Raw genomic sequence first — 17,683 nt, forward strand, 5'->3', positions numbered from 1 at the left:
TCAAATATCCAATTAAAATAAATCAAACAAATTGAAGGAGCAGAATCTTAAAGGGATACTGCCTCAAACCAAAAAAATCACAAATGAAAATTAAAACATCAAACCATGCCGCAATTAAGATGGTTGATAATGCATCCCGGCCCCCATGGTACCCACTGGGCATGGACCGCCTTGATTGCTGCTGGTGGACACCCCGTGCTCCCTCTCCAGGGACACCTGGCCATGAGTGTAGTCACAGTGGGGGCAGTCAGAGTGTTTTGCATGTACCTGAGATAATAATTATGGTCTAAGGTACAGGCAGGTCTTGATATCTTAGTTGTTTCCTTCAGAACTAAATTATTTGAAGATTCAATCATACTTCTGGACGAGACTGCCTGAATATCTCCAGCATTGCCTTCCTCTTCCATCATAATCAGTCTGTAGAATTTCAATTCAAGTAATGCGATCTTTTTTAAATGTTCAGCCAGCAGAAATTGACCTGAACTTTAAATAACTTTACAACCCTTTATATTGATGCTGCACTGCCAGATTATTGTCCTTGAGCAGCAAGCTCTTTGCAGATGGTGAATCATATGCCAGGAGCTCACTTCGAATATATAATGAAGTTTGACCCTGGAAGATTTGTTTGGATCAGATCAGTCTAACTAGATCAGACCCACAGCACAGAGACTCTCCATTCAGCAGAAAATCATATCCTTGTCCTTTACTAGATCATCAAATTCTATATTTTACTCACGCACAGAATACTCTATCTGTTACAGTTATTGTTACACATCTGTGCAAGTCACTTTGTTTTATTTAGATAACTAATATGTTTGAAACTGCCTAATATGAAGAGGTTTACGGAGATTCAGTGAAATTTGTTCAAACATATTTCTATCAAGAAAAGGTTTTTTCCTTTCAGTCACAGTAAACAGTCAGAGTTCCCAATAAAGAAGCTGCATTAACTGCTACTGACAGGTTGTTCCATAGGTTCAGTGAAACTAATGATGACAGGGACACAGTATCCAGGTCTGGTGTGCTGACCTTGTAATGATCGGAAATTGGCTTCAGTGCCTGAAGGTATTGCCCCAGCAATGACTCCGTACCATCAGCAAGTGACTCCGCACCATCAGGAAGTGTCTCCGCACCATCAGGAAGTGTCTCCGCACCATCAGGAAGTGACTCTGCACCGTCAGCAAGTGACTCCGCACCATCAGGAAGTGACACCTTACCACCAGGAAGTGACTCCGCACCATCAGGAAGTGTCTCCGCACCATCAGGAAGTGACTCTGCACCAACAGGAAGTGACTCTGCACCATCAGGAAGTGACTCCGCACCATCAGTAAGTGACTCAGCACCATCAGGAAGTGACTCAGCACCATCAGGAAGTGACTCAGCACTACAAGAGCAGGAATGTACATCTGAGGCTGTATAAGGCTCTGGTCAGACTCCATTTGGAGTATTGTGAACAGTTTTGAGCTCCGTATCTAAGGAAGAATGTGCTGGCCTTGGAAAGGGTCCAGAGGAGGTTCACAAGAATGATCCCTGGAATGAAGAACTTGTCGTATGAGGAGTGGTTGAGGACTCTGGGTCTGTACTCGTTGGAGTTTAGAAGGATGAGAGGGGATCTGATTGAAACTTACAGGATACTGCGAGGTCTGGATAGACTGGACAAGGAGAAGGTTACATAGATTACATCGAACATACAGTGCAGAAGGAGGCCATTCGGCCCATCGAGTCTGCACTGACCCACTTAAGCCCTCACTTCCACCCTATACCCAAAACCCAATAACCCCTCCTAAACGCTTTGGATACTAAGGGCAATTTATCATGGCCAAACCACCTAACCTGCACGTCTTTGGACTGTGGGAGGAAACCGGAGCACCCGGAGGAAACCCACGCAGACACGGGGAGAACGTGCAGACTCCGCACAGACAGTGACCCAGGGGGGAATCGAACCTGGGACCCTGGCGCTGTGAAGCCACAATGCTATCCACTGTGCTACTGTGCTGCCCAAGATGTTTCCACATGTAGGAAAAACTAGAAGCAGAGGACACCATCTCAGACTAAAGGGACGATCCTTCAAAACAGAGATGAGGAGGAATTTCTTCAGACAGAGGGTGGTGAATCAGTGGAACTCTTTGCCGCAGAAGGCTGTGGAGGCCAAACCACTGAGTGTCTTTAAGACAGAGATAGATAGGTTCTTGATTAATAAGGGGATCAGGGATGATAGGGAGAAGGCAGGAGAATGGGGATGAGAAAAATATCAGCCATGATTGAATGGCGAAGCAGACTCGATGGGCCTAGTGGCCTAATTCTGCTCCTATGTCTTATGGTCTTACCAGGAAGTGACTCCGCACCAGCAGGAAGTGACTCCGCACCACCAGGAAGTGACTCAGCACCACCAGGAAGTGACTCAGCACCATCAGGAAGATAATGGAGAAAGTAAGTGGGCAGCATGGGTGTGGATGGGGGCAGGGGAGGAGTTTCAGCGCTGCTGCTGGTGGTAGTTTGGGGGATGGGGGTTGCATTGTTGCTGGTGATGGTGGAGGGGTGGGGGTTGCATTGCTGCTGGTGATGGTGCAGGGGGATGGGGTTGCATGGCTGCACTGGCGATGGTACGGGGGATGGGGAGTGCAATGCTGCTGGTGATGATGCGGGGAATGGGGGGTGCATTGCTGTTTGTGATGGTGCGTGGGATGGGGTTGCATTGCTGCTTGTGATGGTGTGGGATGAGGGTTGCATTGCTGCTAGTGATAGTGCGGGGGATGGAATTGTATTGCTGCTGGTTGTGGCGGTGGTGGGTGGTTGCATTGTTGCACTGGTGATGGTGCGGGGGATGGGGTTGCATTGCTGCACTGGCGATGGTGCGAGGGATGGGGTTGCATTGCTGGTGGTCGTGGTGCAGGGGGTGGGGTTGCATGGCTGCACTGGAGATGGTGCAGGGGATGGGGTTGCATTGCTGGTGGTGGTGGTGCGAGGGACGGGTTGCGTTGCTGCACTGGCGATGGTGCGGGGGATGGGGTTGCATTGCTGCACTGGCGATGGTGCGGGGGGTGGGGTTGCATTGCTGCACTGGTGATGGTGCAGGGATGGGGGTTGCATTGCTGCACTGGCGATGGTGTGGGGGATGGGGTTGCATTGCTGCTGGCGGTGGTGATGGTGCCGTGCAGAATGTACACTTTATTCCTTTATCTCGCTCGGGGAAGCTGCCTGATTGGAAGTGAGTATCAGACTGGTCTGGTGCAGAGAGTGAGGCCCGATCTCAGTCAGACACGTGTGTTTTGGGGATTATTTTGCTCCTAATTACTTTATTTTTCAGATTGCAGTGACATGGATAAACATTCCCAGGTGGGGTATTATGTGGAGAGCCCATTGCGCTGCTGACTAACTCAGACTATCCTGTGTAATTGTTATTTGGAGGCGGTTTCTATTATAAACCTGTGCTGCATTGGAAAAACTCACTTCACAAAGATCCCCAACACTGAGAGGAGAGTTTTATTTCATTAGTCTGAAATATTCCCAATGTTCCTGGTGAATATCCCTCTTATCACAGTCTTGGCGTTTTCACTGTTGCCAAGCAACATTTATTCTGAGACGTTTTATGGGGAAAGCAATTGACAGATTCTTCATGTTAATTTATTGTTAGCTTTTAGCTCAGTTTTAACAAATGGTGCAGGTTCCATAAAATACTCCAGCACTGATGCACTAGTAATTTTAGTTTTGGTGCACTCATTATTTTTATGCCCAGGTGACAGCAGCAGTGCCAGGGTGGCACCCTGTGCAGAGGGCAAGGTGCAGGGTGCCACCCTGTGCAGAGGGCAAGGTGCAGGGTGCCACCCTGTGCAGAGGGCATGGTGCAGGGTGCCACCCTGTGCAGAGAGCAAGGTGCAGGGTGCCACCCTGTGCAGAGGGCATGGTGCAGGATGCCACCCTGTGCAGAGGGCAAGGTGCAGGGTGCCACCCTGTGCAGAGGGCAAGCACCTGGGGGACTCTGATCCCAGGGCGGCCCCAATGAATGCCGCTCCGCCTGGTCGCCCTTTGTTAAGACCAGTAATGAACGGCGCTCGCCCGAGATCCCCGAGGTGGAGGGTTAGATCCCAGTGCCTTGGACACCACCCGGAAATCCATATCCGAGTGAGACTGGCTGTCTTTCTCTCATATGTAACTTTGCAAAATAGTGCTCCCTCCCACGATGGGCAGGATTTGGATTGCAACGTTTCGTGCGATCGCTTTAGATCTCGTGAGGTGTGGCGAGCCGGGCAGATCCCGGAAGAGGGATCGCCCGGCATCTACCGGCCGCACCGCGCTGCCTTTCGGGCTCGACGTGGCCGGTAGATCAGACCCGGAATGTTTCAGTGTTCTAACGCAATTCACAGGAAACTTGAGCCTAAGTTGACATGTGCAGAATGGGAAGGGGAATGCACACAGCTCTGTATTTAACTCCCCTGTTACATCCCTGATAATAATGCCTTTACTCTCTTCCAAGGCAAATCATTTCCTTATCATGTTGTATGTTTGTTACTGTTGCATCTCAATTAGTCTCACAACAACATGCCAATCACTGATTAATATTTCAGGACTTCCTTGATCGGTTGGGTAATATGGATCTGTGGAGACTGCGTTTACCTTAGCAGTAACATAGACAGGCTACCAACACTTGTAATAGTACAACTCTATTTTATTTAACTAAGAGCTGTTAAACATACTTGCACTGTGGGTCGACACTATGTTAGATTGACTGAAGACCTATGCCTAACCTGACCAGCCTATACTGCTGGCACATGGTGGATGTTTGTGCTACTGACTGCGGGCTCTGTCTGTCTCAGAGGCTGCATCCCGAATGAGCGGGAAAACTAGTGCCCTCTGTCTTTATAGTGACCGTGCCCTAACTGGTGATTGGCTGCTGTGTTGTGTGTGTTGATTGGTCTTGCAGTGTGTCAGTCAGTGTGTGTCTCTGCACCATCATATACTGATGTGTATATTATGACATTCACCCTTTCCTAAAAAAATGTGTGTTTGTGGCAATAAATAATGTAGTATGCGAATGTTCCTAACTATGTGTGGCACATGCATGCATATTTACAGGACTATGTACAGAAACTCTAAGATATTTACATTGGAAGGTGTCTAGAGCAGATGGACAGTATGTAACACAAAATATAACTAGAACAACAGTATGTACAAACCAGTGAGTTAATCAAACAGGGTAACGAAACAATCAGTTCATGAGTTCAGAGAGTCCATGAATTCAGGCAGCTCATAAATTCAGTCTCTGAGGTGGGTGACGAATTCTGGTTGACCGCCTCAAGGGTGGGTCAGGGGCTGCCTGTTCTGGAATGGGCGGGACTGTGTCAGACTCAGAGGGTGACAGAGCAAAAGGGTGATCTGCAAAGTCCGTGATGAATTTGTCGTGACGGCGGGGCAGGACATGATGATCTGGTGGCGAGCGAGGAAGGAGTCGTAGTGCCCGTCTATTTCGGCGAAGAAGAGAGCCGTCTTGTAGATGAACCGAAAATGACCTGGGGGCCACTTGTCTGAGCACCACAGCGGTGGTGGACCAACCACCATCGGGAAGTTGGACACGGACCTCGTCATCAGGAGCCAGAGCAGGGAGATCCGTGGCGCGGGCGTCGTACGCCGATTTGTGTTGGGCCCGAGACAACTGCATTCGACAAAGGACCGGAAGGTTGTCCAAGTCCGGGACATGAATGGTCGGCACCGTCGTCCGCAGCGTGCGATTCATCAACAATTGAGCCGGTGACAGGCCGGTGGACAATGGAGCTGATCTGTAAGCAAGCAGGGCGAGGTAAAAATCGGATCCTGCATCGGCCGCCTTGCACAGGAGTCGTTTGACAATGTGCACCCCCTTTTCAGCTTTGCCATTGGATTGGGGGCAATGGGGACTGGATGTGACATGTGTGAAGTTGTACCGTTTGGCAAAATTGGACCACTCCTGACTGGCAAAACACGGGCCATTGTCATGACCGTAAGTGGGAGCCATGGCGAACGAAGGTTTCCTTGCACGCATGGATGACTGCAGTTGAGCTGAGGTCGTGTAGCCTAACTACCTCCAGGTAGTTTGAGAAATAGTCCACTATGAGGACGTAGTCCCGGCCAAGTGCATGGAACAGGTCGATGCCCACTTTGGTCCAGGGGGACGTGACCAACTCATGGGGTTGCAAGGTCTCCCTTGGCTGAGCAGGCTGGAAACGCTGGCATGTTGGGCAGTTAAGAACGGCGTTGGCAATGTCCTTGTTGATTCCAGGCCAGTAGACTGCCTCACGGGCCCGTCGGCGGCATTTCTCCACTCCCAGGTGGCCCTCATGGAGCTGCTCAAGGACGAGGTTCCGCATGCTGTGCAGAATGACGATCCCGTCCAGCTTCAGTAGAATTCCATCTACCACCGCCAGGTCATCTTTAATGTTATAGAATTGAGGGCATTGGCCGTTGAGCCACCCGTCTGTCAGGTGGCGCATGACACGTTGGAGCAGGGGATCGTTGTCCGCCTCACGACAAATCTGGATGAGTCGTTCGTCCGTGGCGGGCAGATTGGATACGGCGAATGCCACCTGAGCATCAATTTGGTACACGAAGCTCGCTGGGTCACAGGGTGTGGTGACAGATCGGGAGAGTGCATCGGCGACGATGAGCTCCTTACCCGGGGTGTAGGCGAGTTTGAAGTCGTACCGCCTGAGTTTAAGGAGAATGTCGTTAAGGTCTATTTGAATGATATTGACCAGTGGCCTGTGGTCTGTCTCGACTGTGAACGTTGGGCGTCCATAGACATAGTCATGAAATTTGATGACTCCGGTAAGAAGGCCCAGGCACTCTTTTTCAATTTGCGCATAGCGCTGTTCGGTGGGCGTCATTGCACGTGACGCGTGTGCGACAGGAGCCCATGAGGAGGCGGTGTCACGTTGAAGGAGCACTGCTCTAATGCCGGACTGACTGGCATCCGCGGAGATCTTTGTTTCTTTGGCTGGATCGAAAAATGCCAACACCGGGGCCTTGGTCAGCTTCGCCCTGAGTTCCCGCCTTCTTGTTCGTGGGCGGGGAGCCATTGGAACTCGGTCGTCTTCTTAACCAGGTTCCTGAGAGCCGTGGTGTGGGAGGCGAGGTTAGGGATGAATCCCCCCAGGAAATTGACCATGCCCAGGACGCGGAGGACCGCCTTCTTGTCCTCTGGTGTCTTCATGGCCTTAATGGCAGATACCTTGTCAGCAGCCGGCTGCACGCCAAACTGTGAAATGTGGTCTCCGAGGAATTTAAGTTCTGTTTAACCAAAGGAGCATTTGGCCCTGTTGAGGTGGAGGCCGTGCTCATGGATTCGTCTGAAGACGCGTTGGAGGCGATCAATGTGCTCCTGCGGGGTGGTAGACCAGACGATGATGACGTCCACATATACGTGATCCCCTTCGATACCTTCCATCATCTGCTCCATTATTCTGTGGAACACTTCCGATGCAGAGATGATGCCAAACGGAATCCGGTTGTAGCATTACCGGCCAAACGGGGTGTTAAATGTGCAGAGCTTCCGACTGGAAGCGTCGAGTTGGATCTGCCAGAACCCCTTGGATGCGTCTAGCTTGGTGAAAAATTTGGCACGAGCCATCACGCAGGTGAGTTCTTCGCGCTTTGGAATGGGAGTGGTCTCTCATATTATTGTGGTTGAGGTCCTTGGGATCAATACATTTGCGTAATTTGCCGGATGGTTTTTTCACGCACACCATAGAGCTGACCCAGTGAGTCGGTTCTGTAACTTTCAAAATTACGCCCTGGTCCTGGAGGTCCTGCAGCTGCTGCTTGAGGCGGTCCTTGAGGGGTGCTGGTACCCTGCGAGGTGCGTGCACCACAGGCATAGCATTTGGTTTTAACAAGATTTTATAAGTGTATGGGAGTGTGCCCATGCCCTCGATACACCGTGGTATCGGGTGATGATGGCGTCCAGCTGTGTCCGAAAGTCAGCGTCCTGAGATGCGGAAGCGTCAGCGGGTGACAGGGAGTGAACCCTTTGGACAAGGTTTAGAAGTTTGCACGCCTGAGCACCAAGCAGGGAGGCTTTAGTGGATCCCACTATTCCGAATGGCAGGTTAGCCTTTAATTACCGGTGCGACACTTCAAGCTGGCAAGAGCCACTGGCAGCAATGGCATTACCATTATAGTCCAGAAGCTGGCAGGCGGATGGTAGGCTTGACATGGAGGCTTTCGAGGTCAGACCGCGCAATGAGGTTGCTGAAGCGCCGGTGTCCAGGCGGAATCGGATGCGGGATCGGTTGACCGTGACGGTGGCACACCACTCGACGTCCCGATCAATGCGGAATATTGGCAGAGACTTGGCTTTTGTCTTCTGGAGCATCTTGTGTTTGGTGATGATGCCCACCCGAAATGGTGCTTTAGAGTCCTCGGTGTCAAGGTCCGGAATCAAGTCGGAGTCGGAATCGGTGACCGGATGGTTCGGACATCCCTGCGTGGCTGGTTGGAGCGACGAGAGGTAGTAGGTTGAGCAGAGCTGCATAGGGCTGCATAGTGACCAAGCTTGCCACATTGGAGACAGCGTCGGGATTTTGCAGGACATTGCCGCTTTAAGTGGGCGGAGCCACAGTTGCTGCCCGTCGTGACGTCAGAACGTTCGGTACGCCACCGCACATGCGCGGTGCAGTCGTACGTAGTGCATGCCTGCCGGGAGTCCGCGAAAAGCGCACGAAATGGCTGCCCTCATCCAGGCTTAGGCCCTGGAGTTGTTCAATGACTTGCACCCGCTCTGCCTCATGGGGACCTTGCCGCGCCGTTTCAGCCGCTTGAATGTGCGAGTATTGGTTAGTGGCGTGTTCATGGAGAACGCAGGTCTCGATGGCTATCGCAAGGGTGACCTGTTTAACCTTGAGGAGCTGCTGGCGAAGGGGGTCCGATTACACCGAAACCGATCTGGTCGCGGATCATCGAGTCGGAGGTGGAGCTGTAATTGCAGGACTGCGCGAGGATGTGAAGGTGGGTGAGGAAAGATTGAAAAGGTTCATCCTTACCCTGCAGACACTGTTGAAAGCAGAGCACTCAAAACTTTCATTGACCTCGATGTCACAGTGACTGTCGAATTTGAGCAGGACTGTCTTGAACTTGGACTTGTCTTCACCTTCAGCGAAAGTGAGAGAGTTGAAGATATGGATGGCGTGATCCCCGGCCGTGGAAAGGGAGAGAGCAATCTTCCTGGCGTCTGAGGCAGCTTCCAGGTCTGTAACTTCGAGGTATAGCTGGAATCGTTGTTTAACGATTTTCCAGTTCACACCGAGGTTGCCGGTGATGCAGAGCGGCGGGGGAGGGCAGACGCTGTCCATACTACCGGATGGCTGATTGCTGGTCGAAGGCAGATCACTTGAAGGTGGGTCTATTAAACTCTAACATCACGTACTGGTACCATGATGTGTTGGGTACTCTGGATCTGTGGAGACTGCGTTTACCTTAGCAGTAACATAGACAGGCTACCAACACTTGTAATAGTACAACTCTATTTTATTTAACTAAGAGCTGTTAAACATACTTGCACTGTGGGTCGACACTATGTTAGATTGACTGAAGACCTATGCCTAACCTGACCAGCCTATACTGCCAGCACATGGTGGCTGTTTGTGCTACTGACTGCGGGCTCTGTCTGTCTCAGAGGCTGCATCCCGAATGAGCGGGAAAACTAGTGCCCTCTGTCTTTATAGTGACCATGCCCTAACTGGTGATTGGCTGCTGTGTTGTGTGTGTTGATTGGTCTTGCAGTGTGTCAGTCAGTGTGTGTCTCTGCACCATCATATACTTATGTGTGTATTATGACAATCCTGAACCCCCCTTCAGTAATTCACAGAATTGGTACAGTGCAGGACACCATACTGCCCATCGAGTCTGTATTGGAATGAGCAATGTCGCAATTTAAATACAGAATGAGAGAATTCAGCATGACCTGAATTATAATAGTTAAGAAATAGGAAATCTGAATAATTTAGTATCCAAAGATCTTGTGGTCAGCAGTGAATCTATCACTCAATAATTGACTGGACTTTACTCAATGTCAATAGTTACTGTAATATAAAATGGATTTAGTCCTGGTGTTAATGGCAGCAATATAATATTCGCAATAAAGACTTCAGAGCAGACCTATAAATTTCAGTTCAAATCTTCATTCTTATGACAGGAGTGATAAACCAGCAATCTACATTATTTTGGAATATTTGATTTTTCCTACACTTATTCTTTGCGACCAGCCCTGTCATGAGGTGGAGATGGTCCACGCCCCACACCATCCACGTTGGCCACTTTTAACATTTCCATTTTGGTATTGTGGCTGATGGTGAAGTGCACAGAGCCGTTGTTGGCTCCTGCCAATCAAAGAGCATATCCTGGAAATCCCTGACTTTTTTTGATCAATTTCATGGAGTGTGTTTGTATCTCCTCAAGAGAAACCTGGAGCGGGATTCTCCGACCCGGTGGCGGGTCGGGGAATCGACGGCGGGCCACGCGTATCGCGCCACGCCGCCCCGACGCCGGCACGCGATTCCCCGCTGAGCGGAGAATCGGCACCATCGGCACCGGCGTGGTTGGCGTGGCCGCTCTACGCAGCCGACCCGCCAATTCTCCGGCCCGGATGGACCGAGCGGCCGTAAGAAAAAAGCGAGTCCCGCCGGAGCCGCTCTAACCTGCTCTGAGCCGGCGGGACCTCGGCGTTGAAGGATCGGGTGGCTGCCTGTGGAGGGGAGGGTAGGCCCGCCCCCGGGGGGGGCTCCGATATGGCCTGGCCCGTGATCGGGGCCCTCCAATCGGCGGGCCAGCCTCTGTGGCTGGGGGCCTCCTTTCCTACGCGCCGGCCCCTGTAGCCCTGCGCCATGTTGCGTCAGGGCCGGTGCATTGAAGGAGGCCACTGCGCGTGCCGCGTTGGTGCTGGAGCCACTGCACAATCAGATTCCGCGGCGCACAGTTCGCGCCGGGACCGGCAGCTGGAGTGGCACGAACCACTCCAGCACCGTGCTGGCCCCCTGTGGGGCCAGAATTACTCCTGGCAGTGGCCCGTCCACGGCGTTTACAACAGCGTGGACACTCTGCCGCGGGATAGGAGAATCCCGCCCCTCATTCTTCCCCTTGTGCTGTCAGTTTCCCCCAACCGACTTGAGGTGGCCACAAATCATAAGACATGTTTTTCACTCCTCGCCATCTCGGTTGGGTAAACCTGTATCTATAAAAAGAAGCGATGGGTGACTGATTCTGACGTATATTTCCAGGACTGAAAACTGAAGCAGGGGAAAGAATCCCTGCGGAGTGGGGGAGAAAAAAAAGGACATGGGGAGGTGGTGGGGGTGGGGGTGGGGGCGGTGACGGGGGAGGTGACGGGGGTGGGGGTGGGGGCGGTGACGGGGGAGGTGACGGGGGTGGGGGTGGGGGCGGTGACGGGGGAGGTGACGGGGGTGGGGGTGGGGGCGGTGACGGGGGAGGTGACAGGGGTGGGGGTGCGGGAGGTGACGGGGGTGGGGGTGGGGGCGGTGACGGGGGAGGTGACGGGGGTGGGGGCGGTGACGGGGGAGGTGACAGGGGTGGGGGTGCGGGAGGTGACGGGGGTGGGGGTGGGGGGACGATGAGAAAGATCTTTAATTTATGAGAGAATCAAGACAGTAAAACAGAGTCCAATTGCTGTCAGAGTTCAGTTTCTAACTCCAACCTGAGCTGATCCCTTTGCTTTGATCTCTGAACATTTCATTTTCTGGCTGTGCTTCTTGCAACTGGAAAAATGCCTTTATTTTTTCCAAAGACGGTGCTCAGATCTTGGACTGAAGTGCAGAGTTATAGCACTTGGACTTTCAGAGAGGGTCTAACAAGATTTCACATCAGTGTCTAATGATCCAGGTAAGGAGTCACAGAATCGAAGCTAAAGTACAGTGATAATTGGCTAACAGGAAACTGGTGGAATTGCATGATACGTAGTTCGGTTTTGGCCTTCCATTCTGCAAAACAAGAATAGCCTGAAGATCAGATGAACATCTGCTTGCTGGAATTGGGTATCAGTACAGTATGGGAATGGACCTGGGGTACAGAAGCTGACCCAAATATGACACTAATTCTCATTCAGTGAAGTCACAAGATGAGTAAAGGGGAGAAGTGCCAGGTTGATACAGTGAGGGAAGCTGATCTGAGGATTTGACTGAAGCTCTTTGTTGTGATAGAGTAAAAGGGGTCGTTATGACACATCTCACTCATATCTGAAAAATGGGTATGCAGGCTAAACTTTGACAGAAATTGGACGAGGGTTGAGCTTGCCTCTTTCCCAGATTTCTCTTATTTCACGGTCATGTGATCTGACATCATTATTGCATCAGCAAAATGTATGCTTCGAATGTTAACCCTTTACTCTCCATCTCCACCCCCCCACCACCCCCCCCCCCCCCCCCCCCCACCCCACCCCAAGTCTTTGACCCCATCATCGTTACAGCCTCCGACATGACTCTATGGAATGTGTGCAGCTAAATGAAATCCTGCCATTATGAGGAGGAAGATGTGTTGGCGCTTGGCTGGGGCACCTGTTACTGTACATGAAGAAGTGAAATCCCAATTACTTTAGTGATTTGAACGTTCAGAATTAACAGAAATTAAAATGGAGACTGTAGACACATCTGTAAAGAGATAAATTGGGTTTAAGTTGTCTAATCTTCTTCAGAATTGAAAACTGAAGAATAAACACTCCCCCCCCCCCCCCCCCCGCCCCTCCCGTAGGGTGAAAATATAAATAGGGGAAAGAGGCTTAAGACAAGAGACAACTGATACTCCAGTTATTGATAGAATGAAGAGTATTGAGGCCAAATAATAGATAGATTCTGCGAAGAGGCAGAGCAGTCCAACACTGAAGCCTGTCCTTCCAAAATCAATCACTTGTCACCACATTCCTGCCGGATCCCGGATACAGCAGAACGAACTAACATCCGACAGGGAAATTGTGCAGATTGCCAGGGCTCCGTACCTCGGTCAGTATTTACACAACAGTCGAATTGTAAAGGCACAATTGGAGATTACCCTGTGGGAATTATCTTTGTTACTTGATTCTGTAGCCTCTCAGGGACAGTGACATTATGCTTGGATGAGGCTGGACACTATTCCAGAAAGGGGCCAGAACTAATATCTAACTGACTGCATTTTGCTAACAGGAAACAGCGACATTTACAAGTACCATTTGAAATTGTCCTCATTTCAGTGCATTTGTACATAATGCTGCCTACCTCGTGTCAGTCTGGTGATGACTTTCCTCTCAGCTGATCCATCGTACCCATTGTCCCCCCCCAATGAGGGGGGCGGAGAAATCATTAGCAGATTCCTTGCATAAATAGAGCTGGTCAGTTTGGAACCAGCTAGAGGAGTGAGCAGCAAGTGAGTTGCTGCTGTTGTTGTATATATATGTTATTGTAAATAAATGTTATTTTGTTCTATCCTTCAACTCGTGCTGGATTCTTTGTGGCCCTCACAAAACTGGCGACGAGGGTTAAAGTGGATAGCTGTCTCTGCTGCTGAAGCCACCTCCCTGGATTTTTGTTGGATACAGGTTGGAAGTTGTTTTCTATTATACCATGCCTCTGTACGGACGTTTGGATGTTTTTGATGCTGTGCTGGAAAGTTGGAACCAGTACACACAACGGATGCGTTACTATTTCTGGGCAAACAACATCACCGAAAACAAGCGCTAGGTGGTCATATTGCTCACTGCCTGCGGCCCGCATACGTTTGGGGTGATTAGGAGCCTTACGTACCCAGCTGCGCCGGACACCAAAACGTTTGATGAACTTGTGACCTTAGTGGGGCAACATTTTAACCCAACCCCGTCCACGATAGTCCAGCGTTACCGGTTTAATACCGCTGAGAGGACCCCTGGAGAATCCCTTGCCGATTTTCTATCCAGGCTACGCAGGATTGCGGAGTACTGTGACTATGGTGAGACCTTGTCAGAAATGTTATGCGACCGTTTGGTTTGCGGTATTAACAATGCGGCCACCCAGAGAAAGTTGTCAGCTGAGCCAACATTGACTTTTCAACAGGCAATACAAATAGTATTGTCCCGAGAGAGCGCAGAACGAGGAGTGCAGGAACTACAGGGAATGGAGGTGCATGCCTTGGGGCGCAACCCCTTCCATCCAAAAGCGTCTCCCCGCACCCCTGCGGTACCTCGGGCGGGGCAGCATCCGGATCGATGCCAGTGGCCTCCGGACATTCCTCCCCGAAGGGAGCCTTCTCCAGAGCCAATGGATGAGGAGCCATGTCAGTGTCGGACTTGTAGGCGTCGACCCCGTCACAGACGCTGGTCCTGGGGGCGCCAGAGGCGCCATCGTTCCGACAGGAACTGGGGCCAGCCCAGGGGCCGTAACTGGGACCAGCCCAGGGGCCGTAACTGGGACCAGCCCAGGGGCCATACCTTCCATTTGGATGAAGCTGCGGCGACTACTCCTGAGGACGTGGAGACGGAGGACGACTGCCTGCAGCTGCATTGTGTGGCAGCTCCCCGTGTGGCCCCCATTAAGGTGACAGTATGGGTCAATGGTCACCCGCTTGAGATGGAGTTGGACACTGGCGCAGCGGTCTCCGTGATCGCCCAGAGGACATTCGACCACATCAAGCAGGGTATACAGACCCTTACATTAACCGACACACAGGGCAGATTGGCCACCTACACGGGGGAACCATTGGATATTGCATGAACTATGATGACCCCTGTTGTTTATGGATGCCAGGAGGGGCGTTTCCCACTTATCGTGGCACGCAGCCATGGGCCCAGCCTGTTGGGTCGGGACTGGTTGCGCCATTTGCGGCTGCAGTGGCAGCACGTCCTCCAAACAGTTTCTGGAGGGTTGACTGAGGTGCTAGGACGATACCCAGATGTATTCCAGCCCGTTTGGGGGAAAATAAAAGGGGCCATAGCCCGTATCCAAGTTGAACCAGGAGCCACGCCGCGCTATTTCCGGGCGCGCCTGGTGCCTTATGCGTTGCTTGACAAGGTAGAAGAGGAGCTCACTCATTTGGAGACCTTGGGTATTATCAGGCCCATCTGTTTCGCTGACTGGGCAGCATCAATTGTACCTGTAATGAAGCCAGATGCCACAGTTCGCTTGTGTGGCGACTATAAACTTACAGTGAATAGGGTTTCCCGACTCGACCGATATCCAATACCTCGCATAGAGGATCTCTACGAGAAGCTTGCAGGTGGACTCTCGTTCACAAAATTAGATATGAGTCATGCCGACCTACAGTTGGAGCTGGACCCTGCCTCCCGGCCATATGTAATGATTAATACACATCGGGGCCTATATGAATATACATGTTTGCCCTTTGGGGGATCCTCTGCCTGTGCTATTTTTCAACGCATCATGGAGGGCATCTTGAGAGGTTTACCGCGTGTTGGTGTCTACCTATACGACGTTTTGATTACAGGGACGTCGGAGCAGGAACATTTGGAAAATTTGGAGGCTGTCCTTAGACGCTTTTCAGAGGCTGCAGTCCATTTACGTCGCACAAAGTGCGTCTTTCATGTGAAGGAAGCAGTCTACCTGGGTTATTGGGTGGCCCGCAAAGGTTTGTACCCCGTCGCAGAGAAGGTGCGCGCAATTCAACAGGCCCCCACCCCGACTGACACTTCGCATCTTCGTTCTTTTCTCGGCCTCGTAAACTATTTCGAGAAGTTCCTCCCCAGATCTGGCAACTACGCTGGCCCCGTTCCACCTTCTGCTAAAGAAGAATCACACCTGGGTTTGGGGTCAGCCGCAGGAATCCGCTTTCCGGCGGGTAAAACAACAATTGTCGTTGTCTGGGTTACTAACCCACTATGATCCTGGAAAGCCTTTGCTCATCACGTGTGATGCATCCCCGTATGGTATTGGGGCTGTCCTGTCCCACAAGATGGAGAACGGGGCCGAGCGACCGATAGCTTTCGCCTCCCGCACATTGGCTGCAGCGGAGAAAAAGTATGCGCAGATCGAGATGGAGGGCCTGGCGGTGGTTTTCGCGGTGAAACGTTTCCACCAGTACGTGTACAGCTGCCACTTCACTATAGTGATAGATCATAAGCCTCTGCTGGGACTTTTCCGAGAGGATAAGCCAATACCACCCATTGCTTCCGCACGGATCCAGCGCTGGGCTTTGTTGCTCGCTGCATACGAGTATTCTCTGGAGCACAAACTAGGAACCCATATAGTGAATGCCGACGCACTGAGCCAATTGCCTTTATCGACTGGCCCCATGTCGACCCCCACGACCGGGGAGTTGTTACAACCCTAAATTTTATGGACTCCTTGCCTGTCACGGCATCACAGATCCGTGAGTGGACCCAGACGGAGCCAGTCCTGTCAAAGGTTCAGCACATCGTCCTGTATGGTGGGCAGCATAGACAGCTCCCAGGCGAGATGCGGGCATTTTCCTCCAAGCTGTCAGAATTTAGCATGGAAGACTGTATCCTCTTGGGGGGCGACGCGTGTGATTGTCCCGGAAAATGGACAGGAGCTGATACTAAGGGACTTGCACAATGGGTGTGACCAAAATGAAAATGTTGGCCCGGAGTTATGTCTGGTGGCCTGGCCTCGACACCGACATTGAGAAGGTGGCCCAAAACTGCTCCATTTGCCAGGAGCATCAGAAGCTTCTACCGGCCGTGCCCCTACATCACTGGGAATGGCCAGGGTGACCTTGGGCGCACTTGCTTGCGGATTTCGCCAGCCCTTTTCAAGGATCCATGTTCCTTCTATTAATCAGTGCCCAGTCTAAATGGTTAGAGGTGCATAAGATGATAGGCACAACGTCCTGCGCAACAATCGAGAAGATGCGTTTGTCTTTCAGTACGCATGGCCTCCCCGAGGTGCTGGTCACAAACAACGGCACTCCGTTCACAAGTGAGGAGTTTGCGAGGTTCATGAAGATGAACGGCATACGCCATATCCGCACCGCCCCATACCACCCGGCTTCCAAACGCAGTGCAGACATTTAAATGAGGCCTAAAGAAGCAGTCTTCCGGGTCTATGGACACGAGACTGGCTTGTTTTTATACAGGACCACTCCACATGCGGTGACTGGGGTAGCTCCCGCGGAACTCCTAATGGGCCGGAGACTTCACACCCGCCTTAGCATGGTTTTCCCGGACATTGGCGCAAAAGTACGCCGCACTGAAGAACTGCAGGGATATGGTTTTTCGCGGCATCGGCCGATTCGGCAGTTTGCGCCCGGTGACCCAGTGTTCGTTCAAAATTTTGCTGGTGGTGCCCAGTGGGTCTCTGGTGTTATTTGTCGCCGAACGGGCCCTATCTCTTACCAGGTGCAAGCCCAGGGTCGTCTCCAGCACAAGCATGTAGACCACGTTCGGTTCCAAAGATTCCCTGCCCCCGGAACTCATTTCTACAGCCGCAGAGACCAGACACAGTGGAGGGTATCTTCCTCTGGTGCCTCACAATCTTCCTCTGGTGCCGCACTCAAAGCCTGCGCAGGTCGTTGCAGAACCGCCTGGAGATAGAGTCACCGAGATGACACTCCGAGATGGAGACACAGGACGCATCAGAGGGGGAATCCTCGGGCCCACGGGCCGTGGATGTACAACCGTTACGCCGTTCATCACGGAAGCGCCATTCTCCGTCTCGTTACACGCCGCCTGATCCAGCCCCGCGTGCAAATGGTGTCCAGCCTGCAGCAAAACGAGTCCGACGCCCTCCTT

This window comes from Scyliorhinus torazame, chromosome 16, assembly GCF_047496885.1.
Source record: "Scyliorhinus torazame isolate Kashiwa2021f chromosome 16, sScyTor2.1, whole genome shotgun sequence".
Taxonomy (NCBI): Eukaryota; Metazoa; Chordata; class Chondrichthyes; order Carcharhiniformes; family Scyliorhinidae; genus Scyliorhinus; species Scyliorhinus torazame.